This window comes from Heteronotia binoei, unplaced genomic scaffold (genome assembly GCF_032191835.1).
Source record: "Heteronotia binoei isolate CCM8104 ecotype False Entrance Well unplaced genomic scaffold, APGP_CSIRO_Hbin_v1 ptg001331l, whole genome shotgun sequence".
NCBI classification, from domain to species: domain Eukaryota; kingdom Metazoa; phylum Chordata; class Lepidosauria; order Squamata; family Gekkonidae; genus Heteronotia; species Heteronotia binoei.
This window is the reverse complement of record NW_026800237.1, coordinates 199,617-227,253: the sequence shown is the minus strand read 5'-3', so window position 1 is coordinate 227,253 and position 27,637 is coordinate 199,617. Positions and strand designations below refer to the sequence as shown.

At 43.7% G+C, this 27,637-nt stretch overlaps 1 protein-coding gene across 2 annotated transcripts in view; it reads left to right on the top strand.

Annotated features, from left to right (window-relative positions):
* LOC132591035 (probable JmjC domain-containing histone demethylation protein 2C) overlaps positions 1 to 27,637 on the top strand; it is a 211,493-nt gene that overhangs the window by 97,646 nt on the left and 86,210 nt on the right. Inside the window, exon 1 of one of the 2 annotated variants that reach the window (XM_060263909.1) lies at positions 18,284 to 18,479. The exons of the other annotated variant lie outside the window; for it this stretch is intronic. The gene's annotated coding sequence lies outside the window, so the exon portion shown is untranslated. Of the gene's footprint in view, positions 1 to 18,283; positions 18,480 to 27,637 lie in introns of those variants that run through there. 2 annotated transcript variants of the gene reach the window in all.

Sequence of the window (27,637 nt, the reverse complement as noted above, 5' to 3'; positions counted from 1 at the left end):
TACTTATGTCTTACAGCTCTCAAACATCTGATGTTTGTTTTGTTTGGCTCTTATTTTAAGCATATTTGGTTACCCCAGGCCTAGAGCATCTCTGACAAATGTTTGTCCAGCTGCTGCTTAAAGACTGACAGTGAAGGAGTGCTCACCACCTCCCTAGGTAGTTGATTTCACTGTTGAACAACTCTTCTGTAAAAATGTTCTTCCTGATATCCAGCCAGTACCTTCCTGCCCTTAATTTAAACTAGGGATGGGCACAAACTGGGAAATGGAGGTTTGTTGGAGGTTCGTGGTTCAGGCTTTTCATGAACACAAACTCCAAACCTCCAGTGAACACCTCCATTAGACGAACCAGTTCATGCTTTGTTCAGTTTGGGAATCTGGCGCATCCCCAGTGAGATCCAAAGCCATTTAAATGCCAAAAGCATTTAAATGCTTTTAGAGCCGTCAGGCCAGCCCAACTGAGCTCCGTGAGTGAGCTCCAAAAGCCTTTACAGGCCTTTTACAGTGACCCAACTTGACTGAGCTCTCAGAGCTCTGAAGACTTTTAATAAGATTTATATACCCTCTATGGGCAGGCCATATAAGGGCATATAAGACCTATAAAAGCCTTCTGAGGTTGCTTTTGGAACTCAGTCCAGTCAGGCCACCCAAGTGGACTGAGCTCTCAGAGCAAACTCTGAAGGCGTATAAAGGCCTTCGGAGTTCATTTGGGCCAGCTCAACCCTCTGAAAGTGTTCAGATCCTTTGGAGTTCACTTCTGGTAGGGCTGCCCTGACCTGCAAGTAAGCTCTAAAGCCATTTAAATGCTTTTGGAACTCACTTGGGTCGGGCTAGGGGGCCAGTGGTCTGCTGTAATGGCATTTAAATGTCTTCAGAATCTGCATGAACCCTCAGGGAGGATTTGTGGGAGGCATGTTGGTCTGACAGGACCTGTTGGGAACAAATCCGTGATGACTTACTTGGATCACCAAGTTGTCCTTCAGGTGTTCACAGATTGATCCCTTTAAAATCTGCTCCAGTATCCAGTATCCAAGAGAGCCAGTTTGCTGTAGTGGTTAAGTGCGTGGATTCTTATCTGGGAGAACCGGGCTTGATTCCCCACTCTTCCACGTGCACTTACTGGAATGGCCTTGGGTCAGCCATAGCTCTGGCAGAGGTTGTCTTTGAAAGGGCAGCTGCTGTGAGAGCCCTCTCAGCCCCACCTCCCTCACAGGGTGTCTGATGCGGGGGTAAAGGATATGAGAGATTGTAAGCCGCTCTGAGTCTGTGATTCAGGTAAAAGGACAGGGTATAAATCTGCAATTATTATTCTTCGTCGTCCTCCTCCTCTTCTTCCTCCTCTTCCTCTTCCTCCTCCCTTTTTTGAAAATTGAGGTAACGTGCCCTCCTTCAGTTTTGTGGCACATTTCCTGTCCTCCAAGAGTTCTGGAAGATGATGGACAAAGGCTCTGCCAGGTCTCTAGAAAGTTCTTTGAGCACTCAGGTGCATACCATCTGGCCTGGGAGATTTGTACTCATTCAGTGCAGTCAGGTTATTCTCAACTACTTCTCTGTCCATGTCAACCAGCAGCCCAGATGCCAAACCTTGCTTACTGCCATCTCAAAATGAGCCTATTCTCTTCTTCAAGGGGAAAAAACTGAGGCAAAGCAGGCATTAAGCCTTTCACTTTGTGTCTCGGGTGGGAGTTAATTTCAACTTGGAAAGATTGACACACAGACCTAGAAATGTTAGAAGAGTCAGAGTGGTGGAAATGTCTGATCGAAGCTGTTCTGGAGACTGAGATACTATTAGCCAGCCATTGCTGTAAGGGAAGATTGAAATGCCTCGCTGTCTGAGGGCTGCGCTCGTCCACTTGTGGATCAAAAACTGGCTAATTAATAGGAAACGGAGAGTGAGTGTAAATGGGCAATTTTCGCAGTGGAGGGTGGTAAGCAGTGGGGTACTGCAGGGCTCAGTACTGGGTCCGATGCTTTTTAACTTGTTCATTTAATGATTTGGAGTTGGGAGTAAGCAGTGAAGTGGCTAAGTTTGCGGATGACACTAAATTGTTCAGGATGGTGAGAACCAGGGAGGATTGTGAGGTACTCCAAAGGGATCTGTTGACGCTGGGTGAATTCAAAGCTTTCCAGTTTATAGGTGCTCGCCTGTGCACAACACGACACATGGCGTATCTTTCTCTAGATTGCAGTCTTCACATACGAACATTAGCATCTGTCATTTGCATTTCTCCAAAGCAGCCAGCATTGATTATTCAGTGCATGATGGAGTTATTGGCCACCATGACCTTGGTTCTTCGTTTTGCTCAGTTACACATGTCCATTGCATCTGTGGTTTGTTTGGGCCTTCCACCCGCACTGGCAGCATCAGTCAACCACAATCGCAGTTCCAGACACCATTTTATCAACACTTCATTGGTGGACTGTAGAATCCAACTTTCCTGTGTGAATGCATTTCCACCTACTGTTAACTACAGCTATTGTCACCACAGATGCCTCCAAGTGGGGTTAGGGAGCCCACTTTGGAATGTTGACTGCACAAGGCCAATGGACAGCTGCAGAAAACAACCTACCTATCAGTTGCCTGGAGTTGATAGCAGTGCATTGTGCCCTCTGGTTGTTCCTTCAGTTGCTATGAGGTCTTCATGTACAAGTCACCATGGATAATATAGTGGCAGTCTTCTGTAGAAACAAGCAGGGTGGAACAGTTTCTGTGTGACTTTGCAACAGGATGATTTTGCTATGGAACTGGTGTATTGACCACCAAATTCATTTGACAGCAGTGCACCTCCCAGGGATACAGGACATCTGGGCGGATTCCCTAAGCCAGTCTCCTGCTGATGATCATAAATGGTTGTTGAATGTTCAGTATCTCCTACCAGTCTTAAATCATTTGACCATCCTGTCATAGATGTGTTTGTTCCCAAGGACAATGCCAAATGCCCCATATTCTACACCTGAGGCCCCCTGGATGCCTCGGTCTCCAGGGGATGCCTTTCTTCACAAGTGGTCAGGATCCTTGCATTATCTATTTCTGCCGTCTTTTCTGATCATCTGGACTCTCCAAAAGGTGGTGCAAGATCTTACAAACTGCATTCTTGTGACTCCATAGGGCCTGAGGCAGCTGTGGTTCACTAGACATCTTCAGGTGTCTCACATTACTTATTGTCAACTTTCACCTGCAGTGGACCTTCTCTCCCAACAGCATGGGAAAGTTTCCATCACAGCCCAGCTGTGCTGCACCTCACAGCTTGGAGGATCACAGCCTAACCCTCTCACCTACTGTTCAGCATGTCATTCTGAATGCCAGGAAATCTTCTGCCCATCATTTATACCTTTTAAAGTGGAAACATTTTTCTACATATGCAGCAGATTGTCAGCTAGTGCCTGAATCCACTTCTCTACCTGAAGTTTTGACTTACCTTTTATCTCTTCAAGATTCAGGACTCGTTTTTTCTTCTTTAAAAGTTCACCTTTATGCCATCTCTGCTTTTTACATCCCTGTTGATGGAAGAACTATTTTTTCTCACTACCTCTTGAAAGGGTTTTTGCATTTGCACCCTCCTGTTTGGCCAGTGGTTCCCTCAGGAGTCTGTCTCTAGGCTTAGCTCATCTTCTACAACCACTGTTTGAGCCACTAGCTTCAGTTTCTAGTGGGTAGGAGGCAAGGGTGCTGCCGCTTTTTCAGTGGGTCACTCGCCGCTGCTGCCCCCAGCGCTGATCATGACTGCACCAGAGGGGCATAGGAGCCCAGCCTTTGGTGCGTTTTTTCCTGCTGATCAGCTGATTGGTTGGGGGGGGTTGGCCTTTAAAGAGCCCGGGAATGTGGCGCTTCACCACCCCTTCCTGGGCCTTAAAACTGTAAAGAACAGGGGGAGGAGGAGGCTGGGGAAGCAAACAGGTATTTGCCTAGGGGGCCGGGCTGGGGGGGAGGCCTAGTTTGCCTAATGGGTGGCCAGCCCTGGGGCCGCGGAGTGAGGCAGAGACCTTTGCTCACTCCTCATTTAAAGCCCCTTCATGGGGGGCCAGGGATGGGGTGTGGGCAGCCTGGGGCAGTAAAAACCCTAGCACCCCCACACCCACCAGTCCGTGAAAAAATTGCCTTCTACAAAACTGGTCCCTGGTGCCAAAAAGGTTGGGGGGCCACTGACTTAATGGGGTGGTTTTTTTTCTTGCCAGTACCCTTCATCCTTTTATTACAGTTGTCTAATCACCATGTGTGGGACTGCACAGAGACCACAGTGAAAATAAACAAGTTGCTTATTTGTAACTGAAGATCTTTGTGTGGTTGTCTGTGCAGTCACACACACACACAACCTTCCCCACTGTTGGCTCTTCCCCTCCTGTTCTTTGATAGTTGGACTTGTCAGTAGTGACTGGAAGAAACTTAGTGGGCGGGACGCTTTCCCCTAACTCCAGTCATGCTCCGTAGCTGCCTGCCTAGAGGGAAAGCACCAAAAAAGCCTGAGGCTAGCTATTGGAGTCTCCAAGGGTAGGGTTCATGTGTGAGCACAGTACCCATGTGTCTGACTGCACAGATGACCACTCGAAGATCATCAGTTACAGGTAAGCAACCTGTTTATTTTTATTGTGGTGACAAGCAGAGTTACCTCTGCATCTATCCGCCACAATATTTTGGGCATAGCTTTATAAGGTAACAAGAAACTGTGAAGAGGTTATGATTAGGTTTTGTGGTAGAAATAATTAGAAAATATGGTCACTAAAATGCAAAGTCCTGAAGTCTGAAAAATAATTTTGGTTCCTAACGTTTGGGACTGCCTTCTAGTGCCCAAGAAAAATTGTCAAGGCCTTATCGTACATGATTGTGAAAAGAATAGATACAAAAATATACCATAGATCTGTGACATGCATTTGTTAATGGGACATCACTCCTTATAGTGTGAGGGTTTAAAAACTTTCTTATTTTACAGGTTTTATTTTTGTCCTTTTTTTCCTTGGATGACAGCTGCCTTTTTCTACTTTTCATGTATGAAAGATGGTTTCAACAAGGATTTTGCTGGCTGCTTTGGCTATGGAAAGAGCATTCAGCTGTAAAGGCCTTCAGATAACTGAATATGTTTGATATAGGGAATAATGATGTCGTTTTATTCAATTTACATACCTATGCTGTAGTCCAGGGGTGGCCAACGGTAGCTCTCCAGATGTTTTTTGCCTACAACTCCCATCAGCCCCAGCCAGCATGGCCAATGGCTGGGGCTGATGGAAGTTGTAGGCAAAAAATATCTGGAGAGCTACTGTTGGCCACTCCTGCTGTAGTCTGGTTAGTTCCTTCTCTTTAAGGCTCTGAGGAATTTACCTCTGACATACTTGAATCTGATTACTGTGTTCAGCTAGAGAATAAAATAAACTTGTTCTGCTGTAGAGTGTGATAGGATATACACTGTTAAAATTGTATTTAATGCTCAGCTTTATTTCATCATGCTCTTTTGATTTGACCCAGTTTGGTTTTCTATTAAGTTCCTTTTACTGTTAATGTTCTGTGTTTCAGGTAGTGTTTTTAGGAAAGCCAACTGTCCATCTCTTTTCCCTTTGGTGTCCCTCCTATGCCAAGTTTTTTAAAAGCCCATTGTCTTTCATTATTTACTAGTCTCTTCTTTATTGTGTCATGATTGCTTTCACCTTCCTGACCTTTCACTTCTGCATTACCAGTTCTTTACTATCTTTGGAAATCAAGGCTGAAATACCTTCCTTACCAATTCAAGTTGCCAGTTTTTAGTTCAATAAATTGTTCCAAATACATTCCATACATATGCATGACAATTTGTGTTTAGCTATACCCAGGGCCTTTTTGGTAGAAAAAGCCCAGCAGGAACATATTTTTGTATTAGGCCACACCCCCTGATGTCATTATTTAGCATGGGGCTTTTTGTAAAAAGGCCCATCAGAAGCTTACTTGCATATTAGGCCACACACCCTGTTTACAAGCCAGCCAGAACTGCATTTCTGCACATTTCTGCTAAAAAAAGCCATGGCAATACCACTTTCTGAAAACATGTTTGGGTAACTGAAGGGTCATCAGATTGTGTTATTTAAGTTTTTCCTTTTATTTATTTATTTATTTATTTAGAATGTATATCCCGCCCTTCCCACGAGTGGCTCAGGGCGGCTTCCAACAATAGATCCCACATAAAATTAACAATATTTAAACATATAAGGGAATGACGATTTAAAACAGATAAAACCATAAATATTAATAAATATTCAGAATATATATATAAAAAAAGAAATCTGGCAAGTTGTGTTAAATTCTCAAGCTAGGTATGGGCTAGCCGGAAGAGGGTCGTCTTACAGGCCCTGCGGAACTGAACAAGGTCCCGCAGGGCCCTCACCTCTTCCGGCAACTGATTTCACCATGTAGGGGCCATAACAGAGAAAGCCCTTTCTCTGGTGGATTTCAAGCGGGCTTCTTTCGGCCCAGGGACAGTAAGGAGATTTTGTGTTCCCGACCTCAGTACTCTCTGGGGTACATGCGGGAAAAGACGGTCCTTCAGGTAGACAGGTCCCAAGCCATATAGGGCTTTAAAGGTGATAACCAGCACCTTGTACCGGACTCGGTATATCACTGGAAGCCAGTGCAGGGTCCGGAGACCCGGCTGAATGTGTCCCCACTTTGGGAGACCCAGTAACAGCCGGGCCGCGGCGTTCTGCACCAGCTGCAATTTCCGAGTTCGTGACAGCGGCAGCCCCATGTAGAGGGCATTACAGTAGTCCAACCTCGAGGTGACCGTAGCATGGATCACTGTTGCTAGGTCGTCGCGCTCCAGGAAGGGGGCCAACTGCCTTGCCCGCCTAAGGTGAAAAAACGCGAACTTGGCAGCGGCTGCTATCTGAGCTCCATCTTTAAGGACGGCTCCAATAACACCCCCAAGCTCTTGACCCTGTCCGCCGCTACCAGGGGCGCACCGTCAAAGGCTGGTAGGGGGATTCCCCTTCCCGGGCCGCGTCGACCCAGGCAAAGGACCTCTGTCTTCGCGGGATTAAGCTTCAGCCCGCTCAGTCTGAGCCACTCAGCCACGGCATGTAATGCCCGATCTAGATTTTCCGGGGCGTGGGTCAGCTGGCCGTCCATCAGTAGGTAGAGGTATTTGTTGATCAAATAATATTTTTAAACACCCTTATTTCTTCCTCCTTTTTCAATTTGATGTTAACATGCACTGTAGGATCCTTTTGTATTTCTTTGACCCATAACCAAGGTATATTCACCAGAAACATCCTTTGTCATCTTTCCTAACTTGGAAGCACATGAAAATATATTTGGGCAGTGCCATTTCTATTTTCCCCCATTAATATTTCTTTCGAGCAGTCTGCATTTCTTTAGATGTCTTTCAATCATGTATTAAATATGTTCATTTAATTAATGCATTAAAATACCTCTGCTCTGAGTTTTTTCTTCATAGGGGCCCAGGGTGGTTTATCCCACCCTGTCTCAGTAATGCTAGTTAGCAGGGCTGTTTTTCTAGCAGGAGCTTCTCTGCATATTAGGCCATGCCTCCCTGAAGCTTACAGTAAGCCCTGTACTAAGAGCCCTCTAAGCTCTTGGAAGACTGGCTACATCAGAGGGGCATGGCCTAATATGCAGAGGAGCTTCTGCTAGAAAAACAGCCCTGCTAGTTAGACTACAATATGCAGTATGTGCCAAGAAACCAGTTGATTAAGTTTATTTTCCCTGGTTTTTTGTGTGTTTGTATGAAAACATTTCAAATAGCAGTTGGTTTAAAAATACTGTGATTTAATAACAGCCCTGTATAGTTGTATGCTCCTTTAAAATGTGTGTCTGGTTATAAGAAGAGCGAGCAATAAAAATATTTCCCCATTTCGTAAAAAAAAAAATGGCAGATAAAATATATGGATTGGATTGAATTATATCTGAACATATTGTATTGAATCTGAATATTAAACACACCTAAACCAAATGTATTTTGGAACATGACAACAGAGTGCTTGTCATTAAAATAATAATCACTTTATGTTCCATTGGTTAAAGAATGCTCTATTTTAAACATTTAAAGGACTTGGAAATATGGATTCATCTTCATGAGTTCTGTGCAGTCCCCCATGGGACTGCCTCAGAGCAGGCCTGCAGCAAATTAGTTTTCTACAAGCTTCTAGAATATTACAGCTGAGTGCTCCCCCTCCCCTTGGCACATTAGAGCAACATGCTGTGTTCCTGCCCAAAAAGTCATGTGGTGAGGGGCAGGAAGAGCACCGTTCCCTCAGTCTTTTTTCTGCAACTGTGGAGAAAAGACTTACTACAGCTTTGTCCAGTTCCCTCAGGAAAATTCTGTGAGGAAATCATATGCATTTGGACTTCAGATTATTTTCAAACAATTTACTATGGCACTTTTTATGAAATGCCTCAATTGTGGCATTAAAATGGCATAAAATGATGACCACAACCAGAGTTTCATGTGATTGGAGGAAGGGCACAATACAGTCTTGTGTAAGGACTGTAGCCTCTTCACTCCAAAAGCACAAAAATAACGTGCTCTTCGTCTCAAGGCTGCTTTGTGGGAGCACTTTTTTGGGGGGTGGGGTTAAAAAATTGGATTCCCCTCAAAAGAGAGCCAGGACTCCTAGAGTGGTCTCTGTGCCAGTCATAAAGTCCCAGCTGGCTACTGAGCAAGTGATACTAGTACCGAGGGTTACATCTGAGCCACCAATAAAAAAAGCAAAGAAGTTGAAGCACAGGACTTAATCAATTGCATGACTCCATTGTACCAACTCAAGACTTGGCTCAACGCTAACAGTGCACACCCCCTGATGTTGAAGACAAACTCCACTGATGTCACCACCACAAAGTCACCCAACTAACCACTGATCCATGCCATTGACCCTAGATGGACAAGCCATCTCTCATGATCATTCCACCTTGAGATCACCCATTGTGGAGATGATGCTCCATTTGACATTGAAGTCCCAACAGACCATGGCAACACCAGTTCTCAGAAGACAGCCCATCTCGCTTCCAAAAGCCACATACTATTTTCCCTTCCATGACTTGAAGGATTGTCAGACTTCCAACAAAGGCATCATTGAATTGATCATTTTGGGTCAGAAGACTTTGAGGCATGAGCCAGTCTCACTCTCTGACACCAACACTTTGCAGATGTCTGAGTGGAACTCTCAATCACACTGTGGGCAATTCCCTCCATGGTTCAAGTCTCCGTGGAACCAATGGGATCCATCCTCCTTTGCTTATTGGTAGCCACCCACCTGACTTACTCAGCCTGCACCAAGGTTAAGATTGTCTGACAGTTCACAGACCAGCCAAGGACACCATATGCTCCTATGCAGACCCAAAGACGCATCCAGAGCAAGATTCAGAAAATGGCTGCAAATGCACATCCATCCCATCTCCTGATGATACTATAGGGGACCCTTCACCTGTGTTGTCTATAGAAGATTTCAAACTATATTATGAACAGCTTATTAGAATGGTTTAAGACACTGTAGATTGAGTACACTCCACCAGAGTCAAGGTGGAAAACCCAATTATGAATATTCTGTATTTGTCTGACCCAGCCCCAAATTAGAAATCACAAAAAAGGTATGGGCTAAGCCAGACTCAAGACAGAGGCCACCAGGGTCAGTCTCCTTGGAACCCCTCATCCAAGGGCGGTCACAATGACTAGATAATTTACCATTATTTACTGATAAGCTTACAGATAGGTGTACCCAGTTTTCACACTGTTAGAGTTCAATCACACAAGCTGTTTAGGTTTTGATCATAATGATTTTTGGATATTTTCTGGAATTCAAAGCCACTTCTTATAGGATCACCTTTAATCTTAGAGCATCACTGTCTGATTTGCTGCTGCAGCAAGAAATTCTACATCTCCTTGAATAGCACCTTGAATAGCACCTGTCCAAGTCATTCCCCCTGCAGACAAGCAGATCGATTTTTACTCTAACCACTTTTTAATAGAGAAAAAGAGAGATGGTAAAATACCTATTTTAGACCTTGGGGTTCTTAACAAACAGTTAAATATTTGCAAGTTTTGTATTGCTGACATTAGAAGACATCTTTTCCTTTATTGACAAGGGATGTTGATTTGCAGTCTTAGATTTAAAAGATGCATACTTTATTGCTATTCACAAAGACTGCAGGAAATTCTTGAGGTTTAGGTTTGGGGGCCAATCTTATCAGTATGCAGTATTGACATTTGGTTTGGTCATAGCTCCAGTGATCTTCACAAAATGCTTCTCAGTGATTGTTGCGCACTTGTACTTGAGAGGCTGCACAATTTATCTGTACCTGGATAACTGGATGCTTATTGGTTCAGAAAAGTCACAATTGACAGACAAGATATCCTTAACAATATGCACCCTAGATTGGCTAGAGATCCTCATAAATTTCGCCAAATCCATTCTAGTTCCTACTGATGAAATTGACTTCATTGAAGTGAGAGTCTGATCTTGCACAGAGCATATTTCCCAGGGAATAGAGCCAGATCAATATAAAAATGAGTATTGAGGTTTTCTCCCTCAAAATTCCAAAGCTGTCCATATTCAAAAGTGTTTAGGCTCGATAGCTTCTACTACAGCTATTATTTGACATGCAAGGATTCATATGTGTCCTCTGCAAAATCGCTTTCTCAGAAACTTTAAAATAAGGACCAACTTGCAATGGAGAAACCTCTCTATTCCCAGAGGGGTTGTTAGATCCTTGTCTTGGTAGTCCTTAGATTCCAACTTCATAGAAGGTGCACCCTTAGCATGGCCCTCCCTAGATTTCCACTTATTCACAGATGCTTTTCTAAACAGGTGGGGAGCCCAATGTAGTTCAGTATACATTAATCGTCATTGGAGTCCAGCTGAATCCAGACTCCATATTAGTGTTTTAGAACTCAGAGCTGTCAGATATGCCCTTGCTTCTCTTTCAGTTGTCACCAAGAGAAAGACCCTTCTGCTGCTCACAGACAACATAGCAACAAAGTACTATCTAAACAGATCCTTTAAAGTTATGCAGAGGGATCCCTTCTTTGGGGGCTGGGCAGTTTGAAACAGAATCATACACATGGCAAGGCAAAACAATGTGATTGCAGATCAGCTGAAGGGGACCCATTTTCAACACAAAAGTGATCCTTGGACACAAAATATTTACTCCCAGTTTTCCAAACTTGGGGGTTGCCCTCACATTGACCTTTTTGCCTTGACAAAGAACGTAAAATGTCACACTTACTGCTTGGAGCAACCAGGGACAACTGCTCCCTGGGGGATGTATTCTAATTAGCATGATCTCATGGATTTATTATGTTTTCCACCTTTTCCACTCCATAGTGCTAAAACTAATAACAGCTAGCACCATGGTGATTCTCATTGCCCCTTTCTGGCCTAGAAGAACATGTTCTCCCTAGGAGGCGGAGGACATCTTGGGTGTTTCCCACCATCCAATCAGGGAGGCAGGATTCAAAAAATTCTTCCTCTTCCTGTGGCTGTGGGAACCACCCCTCAGTTCCTTTCCTGCCTCGACAGGGAGAGCATATGCTAGGATAGGTTCCTATCCTTTTTGTTTGTTTTTTCCTTTAGCCAAGTAAGATTTCTTCCTCCCCTTTTGTTCTCTTTTACCTGTATCTGTCCTTTCTCATCCTCCTTGCCTCTCCAATCCCTCCTATAAGCCTTCCTTCCTCCTTTGCCTTTTCCCCCCACAACGGAGAGGAGCAGCGCGCCGGCGGCCCGGGCTGTGTTTTTCAAGCCGTGGCGCAAAGATCAGCTGATGGCACGCAGAGCGAGGGATGCCTTCCTAATGGACGACTCGGCCCCCAGCGCACTGCGTGGGGCCGAAAGGCTGCCTTCCGGAGCCGGCATGACCGTGGGGCTTGCCACGGCTGCCGGCAACGTGCCCTGTAGGGGCAGAAGAGCGGAGAACGAGCGCAGGCGGCGCTGGTCGTCGTCGGCAGCGGGAGGAGGCTTCCTCCTCAGAACGCCAACCTGGCCCCGACGGCCATTTCGAAAAGCGCAGGAAGGCGCGTAAGGACGGCGACCAGCAGCTGGGCAGCCTCCAGAGATGGGGACCAGCAGATGCCACCCTCCAGGCGGGAGACTTCGATCCCCACGAAGCCCAACCGCACCAGGAAGCTGCACGGACCAACCAGCCCCAGGCGGGCTTGGGTAACGTACCCATAATGGGACCCTCCTTATTTGTTGAAGTTTTAGAGTCAATAGGACAGACCATGGGTGCTGCAGTGGAAGCAGCCACCCATAAGAGATCAAGACCCTCTAGCCTATGTCCCTCCTCCAGATCACCATCACCTAAGAGGCCCAGGGTCCAAGACCACTACTCTAGGGCCACCAAGGGTTACTTAGTCAGTGATCCCCTGGAAGGTGAGAGATCTCAGTATGGGGATCAGTCGGAGGAGTCAGAAGAGGGCGAACGGGAGGGGGGTGAATTCCTATCGGATGAGGAGATAGAGGCTACGTCTGTGCCAGAACCCTCCTCACGTTTCTTCAGGACGGAAGAGTTCCAGCCTCTCCTGTCCAAGGTACTGGCTACTCTGGACCTCCAGGTGGCTCCTGAGGAACAGGAGGCTCCCAATTCCCTGACCAATCCCAAGAATAAATCCAAGGGGAACTCAGAGTTTTTTCCAAGGTACCGATCTTCTGACAGGACTTTCCCCTTCCCAGAATTTTTCGAACGCCAGCTGAAAGCAGAGTGGGCCAAACCAAGCGCCAACAGACAGGTTCCCAACTCCATTAAGAAGTTGTATGAGCTGCCCACCTTTGCCAATGATATGCTGCAGGTGCCCCTGGTGGATGCACCGGTGGCAGCTTTACAGTCCCATGGGTTGCTAGCAGAGGATGGCCAAGGGTCCGTCCAGGACAGCTGGGACAGAAAAATTGACCTGGCCCTGAAGAGGAGCCACGAGGCCACGGCCTTTGCCATCAAGGCTGCTGCCACTAACTCTATAGTCTCTAGGGCAGCTATAGTGTGGATAAGGCGTCGTAACACAACTTTTACCAGACGCAGATAAAAGGATCCTGGAGGGCACCAGCAGACTCCTGCGGGCGGCCGAACTCTCAGCAGATGCTTCCCTGGATGCCCTTTCCTTCTCTGCTAGAGCGATGGCGTCCAACACTGTGGCAAGAAGGGGCCTATGGCTTAGGGCCTGGCCGGCTGACATACATTCAAAGTCGATCGTTTCAGGCTACCCTTTCCAAGGAGAGAAGCTGTTCGGAGACGCCCTGGAAAAGGTCCTAGTGGAGACACGGGACAAGAAGAAGGCCATGCCCAAGTTCCTCAGACGTCCAGACAGACGAGGGTTTGGGCCTAATTCCTTTCGGACCTCCTCCAGCGCCCCCAAGCCCAAGCAAGAGTTTAGAAAAGCAGCCTGGAGTCAACCCAAGCAAAATTTCCGTAAAGGCTTCTCCAACCCCAGATTCCAGAGAAACCAGCCCGAGAGATCGGACAAGTTTGAGAGGGGCCCCAAGCCTAATAAGGCATGACTGGGAGCACATCCCAGTAGGGGGCCGCCTGCTACACTTCCATCAGGCCTGGGCGGAGTCGCAGGCGGAATCTTGGACTCTAGAAATTGTATCTCAGTTCAGGCACACCCCTCCAGATCGCTTCATCTCCCCCCTTCGCTCGAACCCAGGGCGGAGGGAGGTCACCCTCAAGGCTATACGCCATCTTCTAGATATTGCTGCAATAGAACAAGTCCCTACGAAGCAGAAATATCTAGGAGTTTATTCTATCTTTTTCACAGTTCCCAAAAGGAACGGGGACTGGAGGGCAATCCTGGACTTGAAATTTCTGAACAGGAATATCAAGCTACGCCACTTCAGGATGGAGTCCATCAAGTCAATAACAGAGGCCCTGAATCACATGGACTACATGGCTTCACTGGATCTAACAGAGGCCTATCTTCATATCCCGATTCTACCCGCCCATCGCAAATTCCTACGTTTCTGCGTGAACGGACGTCACTACCAGTTCAGAGCCCTGCCTTTCGGTCTTGCAACGGCTCCACGGGTGTTCACCAAGGTATTGGTGAATCTGATCGCTCATCTCAGGCAGAGAGGTATACACGTTCACCCGTATCTCGACGACCTGTTGCTAAGATCTTCGTCGAGGAGGAATGCAGAGCAGGACGTCCAGAGTACCATCAACTGCCTCCAGCAGCACGGCTTCATAATCAATCCGGTCAAGAGCCACCTGTGGCCGACTCAGAGACTGGAGCACCTGGGCATGATAATCGACATGAACCTGAGATCCATCTTCCTTCCAGAAGCCAAGATCTTGAAGACCGTGTCGCTTGTACGACAGGTAATTCAAGAGCCATCATCGACGCTCCAGACACTGGCAAAACTCATGGGCCTTCTAATTTCAAACCTCGAAGCTTTACAGTGGGGCCGCCATCACACCAGGCAGTTGCAGATGTTCCTACGTCCCTATCAGCTACAGATCATGGAGAGACGCTCCATGTCACTGACGTTGCCCGTGGGGGTAAAGGAGAGCCTTATGTGGTGGACCAAGGCCAGCAACTTACGTCAGGGAAAAATCTTCTGTGCAGAGGGAGAGTTGCAGCTGTTTTCGGATGCCAGCCTCTTGGGTTTGGGGGCAACCCTCAATGAGACTCCCACACAGGGTCGGTGGACTACCAAAGAGTCGAACCTCCCAATGAACCTCTTGGAGCTTCGAGCAATCCGACTAGCCTTGCTTCACTTCCAGGCCAAGTATCAGGACAGCATGTCCTGATACGAACGGACAACATAGCAGCGAAAGCCTACCTAAACAATCAAGGGGGGTCCAGGTCCAGCTCCCTCCACAGGGAGGCCGGGAAGCTGTTCAGATGGGCGGAGTGCCACCTGAAGTCAATAAGAGCGGAACATATCAAGGGGACATGCAACGTCAAGGCAGACTGGCTCAGCCGGGAGCACATCCAGGCGGGAGAGTGGTCTCTCAACAAGTCTCTGTTCCTGAAGATAGTGGAGCATTTTGGATCTCCAGCACTGGACCTATTCGCATCTCATCAAAACCACCAACTTCCCCGATTCTTCACAAGGTACTTCCACAGTCAGGCGGAGGCCACAGACGCACTAACATCCCCGTGGCCACAAGACCTTCTGTATGCCTTCCCTCCAATTCCAGTCATCCCGAGATTACTCAGAAAGATCAGGACACTGGGGGCCGAGGTCATCTTGGTTGCACCCTGGTGGCCTCGACGTCCCTGGTTTTCTTCAATCCAACAGATGTCCATGGAGGAACCACTCCATCTACCAACCTGGCTGGACATGCTACTGCAGGGGCCTGTGTGGCACCCTCGTCCAGAATGGCTGGGGCTGACCGCTTGGAGGTTGAGAGGAGATCGTTGTTAGATCTAGGGTATACTAGCGAGGTGGCTAGCACCATACTTGCATCTAGAAAGGAATCCACCACGCGGATCTATAACATGTCTTGGAAGGCCTTCCACAGGTGGTGCCGGAGGAAGAAGGTGGACCCATTACGTCCTACTGTTCCTAAGGTCCTTCAGTTTCTTCAGGATGGTCTGCAGTCAGGCCTGAGACCAGCTACCCTCAGGCAGCAGATCGCAGCACTGTCCTCAGTACTTCAACAGGTGGAGGGCATAAGCCTGTCGTCTCACACGCACATCCGACGGTTCCTTAGAGGGGCTTCCTTGAGTTCTCCACCACAATCTCATCGTTTTCCGACTTGGAGACTGAACCCGGTGCTGTCAGCCCTGACAGGTCCGCCCTTCGAGCCACTCATATCTGTGCCCCTAAAGATGATGTGCATGAAGACGATCTTCCTGGTGGCAATAACGTCACAGGTGGTGGCACCTCGACCAGAAGTGCAGCAACCAACGCAGCTTTCAACAGGAACGCCTCTGTCGAGGAGGTGTGCAAGGCGGCTACGTGGTCCTCTATCTCCACTTTCGTGCGACACTACAAACTGAATTCTTACGCATCGGCGAATGCGGCCTTTGGTAGACGTATCATTCAACATGTTCTACCTGAGTAGGGCGACCCCACTCTAAATAACTCACTGCTCTGGGAGCACCCAAGATGTCCTCCGCCTCCTAGGGAGAATAACCCTTGGCACTTACCGTGAGGGGTCCTTCTCCTAGGAGGACAGGAGGACATCTTGCCCTCCCATCTATCGCCCTGCCTTGGGCAACCTATACTCTATTTCTTCTGTCAACCTTCAACTGAAGTCTCTTACACTGCTGTTCGTTGCCCGTTTGGCTTGTTTTCTGTTTCCACCTGTTAGGATCTGCCTCTTCTGGCCGGTTTACTAGGCCTGAGTCTATGGTTGCCGGCAGACAGTTAGTTACGTATGTTAGAAGTTTTTTGTTTTCTAGATGCAATTATATCCATACTGCTGCTTGGAGTCACCCGAACTGAGGGGTGGTTCCCACAGCCACAGGAAGAGGAAGAATTTTTTTGAATCCTGCCTCCCTGATTGGACGGTGGGAAACACACAAGATGTCCTCCTGTCCTCCTAGGAGAAGGACCCCTCACGGTAAGTGCCAAGGGTCGGTTCCCAACATTTTTTACTCTTTCTAAGGGCAGGAGAATACATCTGCCCCCAGCACAAGACCTTCTTTTTCTGGAGCCTCTCTGTCACTACAATGTAAATATACTACAACTCAACACGTTAATTTCTCCATAAATCAATACTCTGAGTGCTGGGGGTTTTGCTTTCTGCCTGCAAAAACTCTACCTGAAAATCCTATGAAGGAAAGTGGCAGTGCTTTACAGCTGGGCCAGAGAATGGAAAATCAGACCAAAGTCCCTTGGCAGGGGTTTTTTTGAATACTTACACCCTGTCTAGATGGATGACAACTGGGATTAAGATGCTCTAACGAGAGCAAGGTTGGAATGCCTGTTTTTCCTAAAGGCACACTCAACAAGAGCTCAAGCCTCATAGCAGCTTTTTGATGCAACCAGACGTCAGGGAGATCTGCAGAGCTGCAACTCGGTCCTCATCACTGACGTTTATCAAACAGTATTCCATTGTCATAGATTCTAGGAGAGAGGCAGTGGTTGGGAAAGCGTTGTTACAATCACTTGCATGAACTGTCCCATACTCACCTCTGTGGCAAGTGAGCTTGCTATTCTCCCGTGTGGGACTGACTGCACAGAAGATACAAAAATGAAAATATGATTTCACTTAGCTGTAACTGATGCTCATTGAGTGTCTTTTGTTTAGGCACACATCCCTCCCTCCTTCATGCTGTAGGCTTTACTCAGTATTCATAATCACCACAATGGTGGAAGGAGACCAAGGGAAGATTTCTTTCCCTGCCTCTCATCATGTGACCATTTGGGTGGGAACAGAGCCTGTATCTCTGATTTGCTGAGGGGAGGGGGAGCACTCAGCTGTAAGATTCTGGAAGTTTGTAGAAAATTTTGCAGCAGCAGGCCTGCCCTGAGGCAGTCTTATGTGTGCCTGCACAGAAGACACTTGAAGAACATTAGTTACAGGTAAGTGCAACCATGTTCTGTATTTGTCAAGTCTGTTTCCTCTTTTATATCACTCCTCCCCCAATATGAGCATGCATTTACTGCTATATTTCAGAAAGAATGTTAAAGTTGGTTGTGTCATTTAAGACTTGATCCCTCAGTTTAATAATTTAGTTTGTCATCCTTGGTGTTCGCTGGTTTGTGCTAAGCTATATTAAACAATACAAAAATGGTTTATTTCCTGTTGCAGTTTGAATAGGACTCATGGACAACTGTTTCTATCCTTCTTTCTCTCCAAGGATCTCAGAGCCCCAATTAGCTGCAATGTGGTTTAAAATCCAGATAGGTTATTCCCAAAGTACACTGCTCTTCATGATGACACCTGAAGAGGTCAATGATCTTTTGTTTTAGAAAGTGATACCTCGATAGGAAATCTTCGTTGCCAAATCCATTTGGATTTATTCCATTTTTCTTCCAAGGACAATTCTGAACTGTAAACTGTTGCATTGCATGACTGTGTTCTTTCTCTGGTGCTGAAATCCTGTGTACTTTTACCTGGCAGTAAGACTAATTGAAATCAATGGAACTTGTTTCTGAGTAGGTATGCCTACAATTGGCTGTGAGTAACTGAGGAAAGTGGGAACTTGATAGCTGCGTTTTTCTGTAGGCATTAAACTTGAGCTGTCAGTCTCTCCTGCAGTCTGGCTTTGTCTGTAGTTAAAATTATGACCTATACACTCTGGCCGTCCCAGCCAAATGAGTAATCAGTAATGTGACTCGTGCTGGAAGTGACTCCATCACCACCTGTGACGGGGGATTAGTTACAGTTCACAGAGCACCGCCTCTTCCCTTCTTTCAACATGTCGTAAGCAGAGGGCTAGGTTCTCGTTTTTCTGTCTGCTCTGCTGTAAACCAGTGTGTATGCAGATGAAAAGTATCATTCCCGATATTTTCTGTCCTATGGATTGTTAGCTGATGGCTCCTTTGTATGCTTGAAGACTGCTTTGTTATGTAAGCGACCTTGGCAGAAATTATCATGACCCAGATCTGGGAACGCTGTAAGTGCTTCAGTTGCAGGGTTTCTTAGTTCGTAACACGCACTGCTGCTGACAAAGAGAGTTGTAATCTGCGCTGCAGAGCCTGGGTTGAAGGGGTGGGGGAGGCTGTCATTTGTTTTATTGTTAGGTTGCAGTCTGGACGCTTTCTTTGTACATATCTTTTGTCTGTGGAAATGTAGTTAGATTTGAATGGTACTGATAGAAACTATAAGAGAGTTTTTGAAAAATCCTGTATTGTGGGAGAGCTCGAAGTTTATTACATGACCTACTAAAATGTCTCCTGAAAATTAAAACATAATTGAAAGGCATTTAGAAGCAAAATGAGGTTTGTATCGTGGTTTTTAAGTGTTTGTGTGTATTTCTAAATTCTTCATTAATATAATGCTGTTGGATAGTTTGGTAATCAAGATGGCAAGGTTTAAACATATAAAGTAGAATGCAGTAAAATTAAGCCAGCCCTTACTCCTTGTTGGTTCAAGTTAACTCTTCCCTGATTTTTTAAATCTTGTAGCTGTTATGTTTCTGTTGGTTTTGGTATTTGAAAAGGATATAATTTCTGTCCTAATGATTTTTCTGAAGTTCTTAAAAGAGCCTCAATTTGGGTTCTAGCCATTTTGAATAAAGGAAAAATTAATAAAATCCATTGTTAAACATCAAAATACTTCCAAGCCTTACAAAATATATCACATAATTAAAGGGTTTCAGAATGTTTATGAAACTATAGGGTGTATAGTTTAGAACAATAGGATGTCTCCTGCAATAAAGTATATATATTTCCTGTTGCAGACAGGAAATCGAAATGGTGTGTGTTCTCTCTCTCTTTCTCTCTCTCTCTCTCTTTCTCTGGAAGGGGAAATGAGAGACTGAGCAGCTGAAGTCTCCATTCAGAACTGTGTCTGATTTATTTTAAAAATGCCTTTCAGGGAAGGATCATTTAGTCCATTTTTTCTCATGTGAATGGAATTTAGTGCTACATGGAGACCCAAACAAGACACAGTTGTTCTGAGCTTGGCTTAATATAAAAAGAAGGCCATAATTGTAATGTAGATATTTTGGCTGTGCTGGCAGTTTATTTTAGCTTGCATGATTTGGATGCAGTAAAGTTTCTTGTTTTTTACACAGAATGTTGTATTTAAATTGCATCCCTATTTTTAGTTTGGAATTTTGCATAATATAAAAAATAGTTTGTAGACAAAACTTATGTCTGCAGTTAGTTTTACATCAGAATGTGGAAATATTTTGCAGAATTATAGATGTGCAGCCCTTTGTGTAGGAGCCTATGTATTAATGGAATCATTTTTGGAATTTTCAGGGCTATGAAAAGCAAGAGGAATGTAAACATATGGAGGCTTTTGTTTCAATATAAAGGAAGATAACATGCAGTAACTTGTTCTATATTGACGGGAGGCTGTTGCATTTAGTGCAGCACACAGTATAAGTGAACAGTGAATTATGGTGGTTGAAACAGTTAATTTTAAATTTTAGATATGCTCAACAATATTGTATTTTTAAACTGGGAAAGATTTGTTTGCTGAGGTGCTGCTGCTGCATAAATTGATGCTTAAGTATGTCATAAGTGCATTTATACACTTTGATCAAAATACTTTTGAAGCATGGTGCAGTATATTTTTTTGTTTTTATATTTGATTTGAGATTCAAAACTTTGCACGCATTTGTCTCTGTAGAGTTTAAAGTTTTCATCGTGTAACTATCTTGTCATTCTGTGATTCATTCTTAGTTAAGGGCAGATTCTGAAAATGTACCAAAAATATAGGACAATAGAGAGCGAGGTTTGGCACAATCATTTTGCTAATTACGTCTAAACATCCCATCACTGTAATTTTTACTTTAGCCAGTTCTACCAGTTGTTTAACATTGCTCTAAGAACCCTTTGACCTATGGAGGGAAGGAAAGGTGAAGGAGGTCATGTTTTTCAAAGAATGTGTTGTTCAGGTTAGAAATAACTTGTGTAAGAAACTCTTCTGATTCCCAGTAGAAAAGAGCAAAAGTCCAGTAGCACCTTAAAAACTAAGAAAATTTGTGGCAGGGTATGAGCTTTTGTGAGCAACATGGCTACCCATCTTGATTTATTTTCTGATTTGCGTGTGTCATCTTTTTATATTATTCAAAAGAACTGAATGGGCTGGATCCAGTAGTGAATACTTTCTGTTTCCACTTCCATAGTTAGTTTGAGGACTTCATTGATTGAATCCATCCAGTTTTATCTTATCTGAATTTTAAATTTTTGCGTTTTCATTCCCATCAAACACCCCAAGAAAATTACAGTACACATAAGTTAATAATTGCTGTATGATCTTGATTCTATTTGTACCATATGTGATTTCATTTATTTGAAATATCTTTTAAAATCTTAACAGGTAACTAATAAGTACTTATAATGTCTCTAGAAAGATTATATTTTCTTTTTTGTATTCATGAGAAACCAGAAATTACTGTCAACATTAAGCTCTAGAATTTATATATACATTGACTAAAATATCAGTTACCTGAACCACCAGCCCCCTGCCCCTGTGATGTATATCTGATGTCATAGCATGTCTGCTGACACTTATTTTTACTACAGGGAAAGATTCTAGAATATTGAAAAATAGTGCAGCTTTTTGAGGGTTATAGAAGGTTAGTTCACCTAAGCAGAAAACTTTAGACAGGCTCTGTGAAAATGAGTAACTGCTGTTTTGCAGAAAGGGAGTGCGCAAGTAGAGGACCTTTAGAGGCTGTGTAGATAGATCCCAGTTCACTGGAAGAGGAGTCCAGAGAAGATGAGTGCTGTAGGTGATTTGAATTTTGCATGCTCACTTGAATTAACCAGCTAGATCATTGGCTGCAGATCTCTAGTTGTTCTTTAACCAGCACATGAGCTTTCCATTAACAAAGTGCTTTAACAAGATTTCCAAGTTATTCCAGGCAAAAGGGTATTATGAATAAAGCATGTACACCATATAAGGCAAATACTTTCAAAATGAAGTCAGCTTCAGGCTGTTGAGTTCTGTGTGTACCTAAGTAAGATAAAATAGTCATACAAATTTTGTTTATACAGTGTAGCAGACTAACTGCAGTCTTGTTTATTGAACTATGTCCTGAGATTATTTTGAAACAGAACTAGTTTTGGCTGTCTACAAATTTTAATGTTGTGAATTTTCAGGTTCATTCAAAGGATGGGCACTTTTTTTTGGGGGGGGGGGTGAATGCACAGCAGGCAGAGGTTTTTTAGTGACTTCTTTGTACAACAAATGTGCTAGAATTAAACAACATTTTGTAAAATGAGCCTTTTGAACTTCCCTTTTTGCCTACCTAGGTCAGTTTTATGAAAGTAATTAAGTATGTGTGCAGGTAAATTGGAATGGAAATCTTTGGAACAGCTAGGAACAGCCTACTATTGAATGTTGTAAAGTGTTGTTTGTTTTTGCTTACTTTATTTGCATGAGGTGATACTACTTTATAGCACAATCTATTGAGAGCAGGATTGCTTTGCAAACAGGGTACAAATAGTTAATTTTGCTTTCAGCCTTCAGATTTTTGTGTCCTTGTAGGGTTTCCAGGGTAACACTTCAACATTATTACTGTTTATCTTTGAAAACCACACTATGTCTCTGCAGCTGAGTGTGGATTGTTGTAGTACAAGAGGAGGAAAAATCAGCTAGGCTAAGAAGCATTTTACCTACTGTGTACACTGCTAGTTCTGTCTTTTTGATAAGTAGCCTGCCAAACTTGAGACTTGTTCTCCTTCCTTAAATCAATACTGTTCTGATTATGTGTGTTCTTGTATTTAAATAAGTCATTTTATTACTGCTTGTAGAATACAAAAATAGGCACACCTAGCATGCTAATTATTCATTTTTACAAATTAAGATTTAAAAAAACTACCTGGAGCCGTCCTTTGTTGCTAGAATATTTATACCATAACAGACTGCAGGAGGTTGCCAGTTAAGGGATTTAGGGAAACCAGATTAGTAGCTACTAAATTACTGGTCTGTGGAGAACCACATTGATATGAGTAAAATGAGAAAATGAGTCTTAAAACACTTACAACATGACAGGACTGGCTGTATGGTTGGGCTGAATAAATCTGGTGATAATATTTCCTTTATGCTGGGTACACCCTATCACCATCTTTAAATTCACCCTGCAAAAACCCCCCCAACCTTAAGGACATTTCTGCATTTAAGGATATTCTAATACTGTAAAAACATATGCAGCCTGTTGTAGTGTTTCTGTATGTGACTACATTGCCTTCCTAAGCTATTTATTTAGTGCCAAAGAGGCGAGGGGTGGTGGAGGCGTCTCGTCTGGGGGAGCAGCCTTTCACAGGCTCTCTAGCGCTGGTGCTGTTTGGGTAATACAAAGGACTGAGGATAAACTTGGAAGTAAACTGAGGGAGCGAAACCTAGCTTGGTTTCGATCTTCCTAATAATGACTTGGCTTCTTTCAGGCTTATGCTTTTCACTTTTCTCTACCATTTGGCTATTCCCCCTTCTTTCTTGAAAAGAGGTTCTTCAAATTTATAAACACCAATCATTTCCACATCTACTTGTACTGTTTGATATCAGTAGGGGAAAAAGGCAGCCATGGATTTTTTTTCCCTGTTCCACTTAGGCAGGAAAAAAGAGAATGAGGCTCTTCTTTCCACCCTTTGCTTGCTCACCCTGTACAGCAGCAACAGTGTCTCCTGTTACTTGGGACAGCACTACCTGCTTGTAGAAGTTAATTCCAGCAAGGCACTGGTCCAAATCAGTTGGTTTGGATTCCATCCAACAAATGTGGCTCTAATTCCATAGCCAAGCCTCTGCCATCACCATGCTTCATCTTGGGAAATTGTATTGAGTCAGATTCTGGCTGGCTGCACTAAGACAACATGACAAGCTGTAATTAACCTGAGATTTGCTGTAGTGACCACAAATGCAGTTTATTTGTTGTGCCTGCTGTGCACTCCCCTGGCTTCCCCTGACCTTTCTCTTCCCCTCCCTTTGTGTGCAGAGTACAATCAAGGCTTCCAAGTTTGAAAAGCCTTGAAACAAACTCCTGCTCCCCATAAAAGACAAACTGAAGGTGGTTGGATTAACTGGAAATTTGTCTCTTGCAAATTTGCCTTTTGTAAACTGGAATTCTAAATTAAAATTAAATTGAAGGGTTAGAATCCTCATTTGTGGCAAGCAAGCCATCCAATTCACCCAGCCACCTGCATTTGGACATAAGAGGAACTGGAATTTTTTTCAAGACTGCTCAAGCCAGTATGCCTTAATCACAGTCTATGAGAGGGGAAAAAGAGAGGAGTAAAGGAAGTGCACTGGCAGGGCGAGTGGTGGTTGTGTCTCTTCCAGCAAATCTCAATTTAATTACAGATAGTTGTGATATCTGAATGCACCTTCCCACTGTTAGAATTCCAATTCGTAGGCATTGATAAAGGTTGTAAATGGAGTTTTCAGCACTGGATTGGGAAATTCCTGGAGATTTGAAGACAGTCTAGGATGCATGGGGTTTGTAGAGGAGAAGGAACTTAGTGGGGTATAATGCTGTAGAGTCCATCCTCCAAAGCTGCAGTCTTCTCCAGGGGAACTGATTTCTGTTGGCTGGAGATCATTTTTAGTTCCAGCAGCACTCCAGGCGTCACTCAGAGGTTGGCAACCCTGATTCTAAAACACAATCAGAATGTAGCCATGTTACAGAGGAATCAGTTTAATTATCCTTGCTAGTTAAAATGTGTGTTAATTGCTTCCATCATCACACAAACTTGGACCCAGAGTCTCCACAAACCCAATTCCTATTTTGTCATTTAGAAATCACCATCTTCTTTATTGTGTCCCCATTTTCTTTGTCTACCCAATCCATAGTGGGTGGATGAGAATTAAGGGATTTATCATGGGACAACCCTGTTGTCAGTTCTTCAACAAGGTGATGTCTGATTTCCTTATCACAGGTTCCTTTCTTCAGTTTATGTGTACTGAAAATTTGAAAGTTATCAGATTTATCTGCTTGTGGTACAAAAGAAACCACATTGCGGTAGCAGATGTCTGAGTAGAGGAGATGATAGAAGTGCAAGCTGTGGGAAGGGAAATGATTATGTAAAGGAGAATGCTTAAATGTGTGGGCAGGATAAGCACAATATTCAGATTTAATATATATATTTTCCAAATTAAGGTATGCTACAATATCCCTATCATACTGCAGGGTCAACAGTAATGAAGGTTTTAAGGAAAAACAAATTGCAGCATTTTCCTGAGAAATGTACTGTTCAAACTGATTACTCAAATCCCTCTGCTCAAATGAGAGTTAATGATTGTTACTCTCAGTCCTGTCTACTTAAAAGAGGTACACGCCAAGGGTGTCCGCTTTTGCCAGTAATTTTTGCTCTCTCAGTGGAACCCCTGGCAGAATGTATCCAAAAAAATCAAGATATCAAGGGTGCCTCAATAGGTTCTAAAACCCATACAATAGCGCTCTTTGCTGATTAAGTTGTATTATATACCACTTCCCCAATAAAGTCATTACAGACTATCAATCAGATCTTACAACAACTTAGTCTTGTGTCTTGGTTAAAAATCAACCTGGAAAAAACAATGTTGCATCCATTCAGTCTGTCAGTTGATACTGAAGCAAGGCTAAGAAATCTAGTCCCTTATTCATAAGTGGATAAGAAGCGGTCATGCTTAGGGATAAATATCCCCAAAAAATTAGGGCTTTAATGAAATTCAACTATGATGAGTTGCTAAAGGAAGTCCAAGCATTATTAGTTAAATGGAACAGAATCATCCTTTCTTGGCTTGAAAGAATCATGAGTATCAAATGTGTTATTCTTTCTAAATTTTTATATTTATTCCGGGCTATTCCAATAGAAATATCAGAAAAAACTTTGAATAAATGGCAACAAATCTTAAATCGATTTATTTTGAATAATGCTAGACCTAGGATAAAATTTTCAACACTGTGTAGACCCATCAAGAAGGGCGGGGGGGTCAAATACCCAATTGAAGAATCTACTATTATGTGGCTAATCTTGCCCAAACAGTTAAAATGATTAGGACAAATCCTGTAGACGCTTGGGTCAGTATCAAACAAGAGTATGTTTTCCCCTTCTCTTTGAGAGAAACTTTTTGCTATAAATGTCAGAAGAGATGACATTCTATACCAGCAAATCCTTTCCTGGAAAATTCATTAAGAATATGGGATAAGCTAAGGAAGTGGATTGCGCTGGGTATTTCCCTAGTAAGTAGCTTTTCCAACCAAGATTGGTTCCCACAATTCATTAAGGCTGACTTCAGCCATCCATGGGGGATTGAGGGGTTGGATAGAATTGGGAAGTGGATTCAAGGAAATAATATTATTACTAAGGAACAAGCAGAAGAGAAATTAGGAGCTGATATCAATTGGTGTCAATACCTTCAGGTTCAGAATATGGTCCACTCTCTTCAGAGGAAAGAAACTATTAGATATGAATTGACACTATTTGAGGTTTTTCTTAAAGAGGAGGACAATGGCAAGAAAGGTTTGCTTTTCTAAAATATATTATTTAATTGACTCTCTTCACTCAAATCCACCCTCTTACATTAAACACTGGAATTTAATGCTACCTCAAAGGCTAGATGACAGTGCTTGGAAAATGATTTGGAACTCCCCTTCCATTAAGGCTAAAAGCATTGGTATCCAACTCCAGTTTTTAAAAATGTATTCACTTTGGTTTTTAAAGCCTGTCATGATGAGTAAAATCTCTAGGGTCTCAAGTCCAGATTGTTGGAGGAATTGTAAAACTAAAGGCTCTCCGTGTCATATGTTGTGGGAATGTCCAACAGTGTCAAATTTTTGGAATAAACAGGTAGAGCAAATAAAACTTATATTCGATTTTACAATTCCAGTAGATTTTAAACTTCTTTTACTTGATATCTGGCCTGATAAGCTGGCGAGTAAAGATCAGAAATCTTTAATTTCGACAATGTTGGCGATAGCTCACATGACGATTGCTAAAAATTGGAAACCCCCAAATACCCCCACAATTGAAATGTGATATAAGTTTATGAGACCAGTATGTAATGACAAAGACAATGGATAACCCTTTCTTCGATAATGATACTGATTTGGCTATAGATTATTATTTGCTTTGGGCCCTAGTTTTGGAATTCTTTGGGAAAAATTTCTTTTTTGCCTAATAGAATGAATTATAAGCTATTTCTCAATGCCTTACATATTATGTACTGGTTTTGTAAATTTTTTGTTATATGCATTCAGTGGTCTAAGTTGAATTCTTGTGTGTTAGATTTATATTTTTATTATTTATTCTCCCTAGGCTCCCTTTGTATTGGATTAGATTTAATAAAATAAAATTTATTAAAAAACAAACAGATTGCGGAGAACTTCCAATAAAGCACCCATTTCAAAAAATCAGAACTGAAAATGTTTCCAATGTCCTAAATCTACTGGGATCATCTGATTTAGTACAAAAATATGCATTTGTGTGTGTGTATGTTTGTGTGTGGAGCAGAGATTTAATTGGTCCAGCAGTCTGCAGATGGAAGGATAGTGCATTGTTCCTGTGTGTCACTCCCTCCTCTGGCACTCAATATAATCACAGGAAGATTTTGTCTCAGGGTTGTGGGTGAAGTGGCTGTAGTAAAGAAGGAGATAGAAATACCCTCTTTGGTGTAGTGGTTAAGTGTGTGGACTCTTATTTGGGAGAACCAGGTTTGATTCCCCACTCCTTCACTTGCAGCTGCTGGAATGGCCTTTGGTCAGCCATAGCTCTTGCAAGAGTTGTCCTTGAAAGGGCAGCTGCTATGAGAGCCCTCTCAGCCCCACCCATCTCACAGGGTGTCTGTTGTGGGGATGGGGGGTGGGAGAAGATATAGGAGATTGTAAACTGCTCTGCGTCTCTGATTCAGAGAGAAGGGCAGGGTATAAATCTGCAGTCTTCTTCTTCTGTCATTGGTGAAGCTGCAGTGCTAGAAGAGGAGGAAGATTTTGTCCCTTTCCACCTGCCAGGTACAGCTATCTGGCCTGCATGGCTATTAATCCATGTGGGTGCCATGTATTGTTTCCTCTAAGCTGCAGAGACTTGTGAGCAAAAATTCTACGTTGTGAGCTACTGGCATTAAAATTGTCAGCTACTGCATAAGTTAGTGTGCTTTGGGGCCATTTTTCCTGAGCTAAGA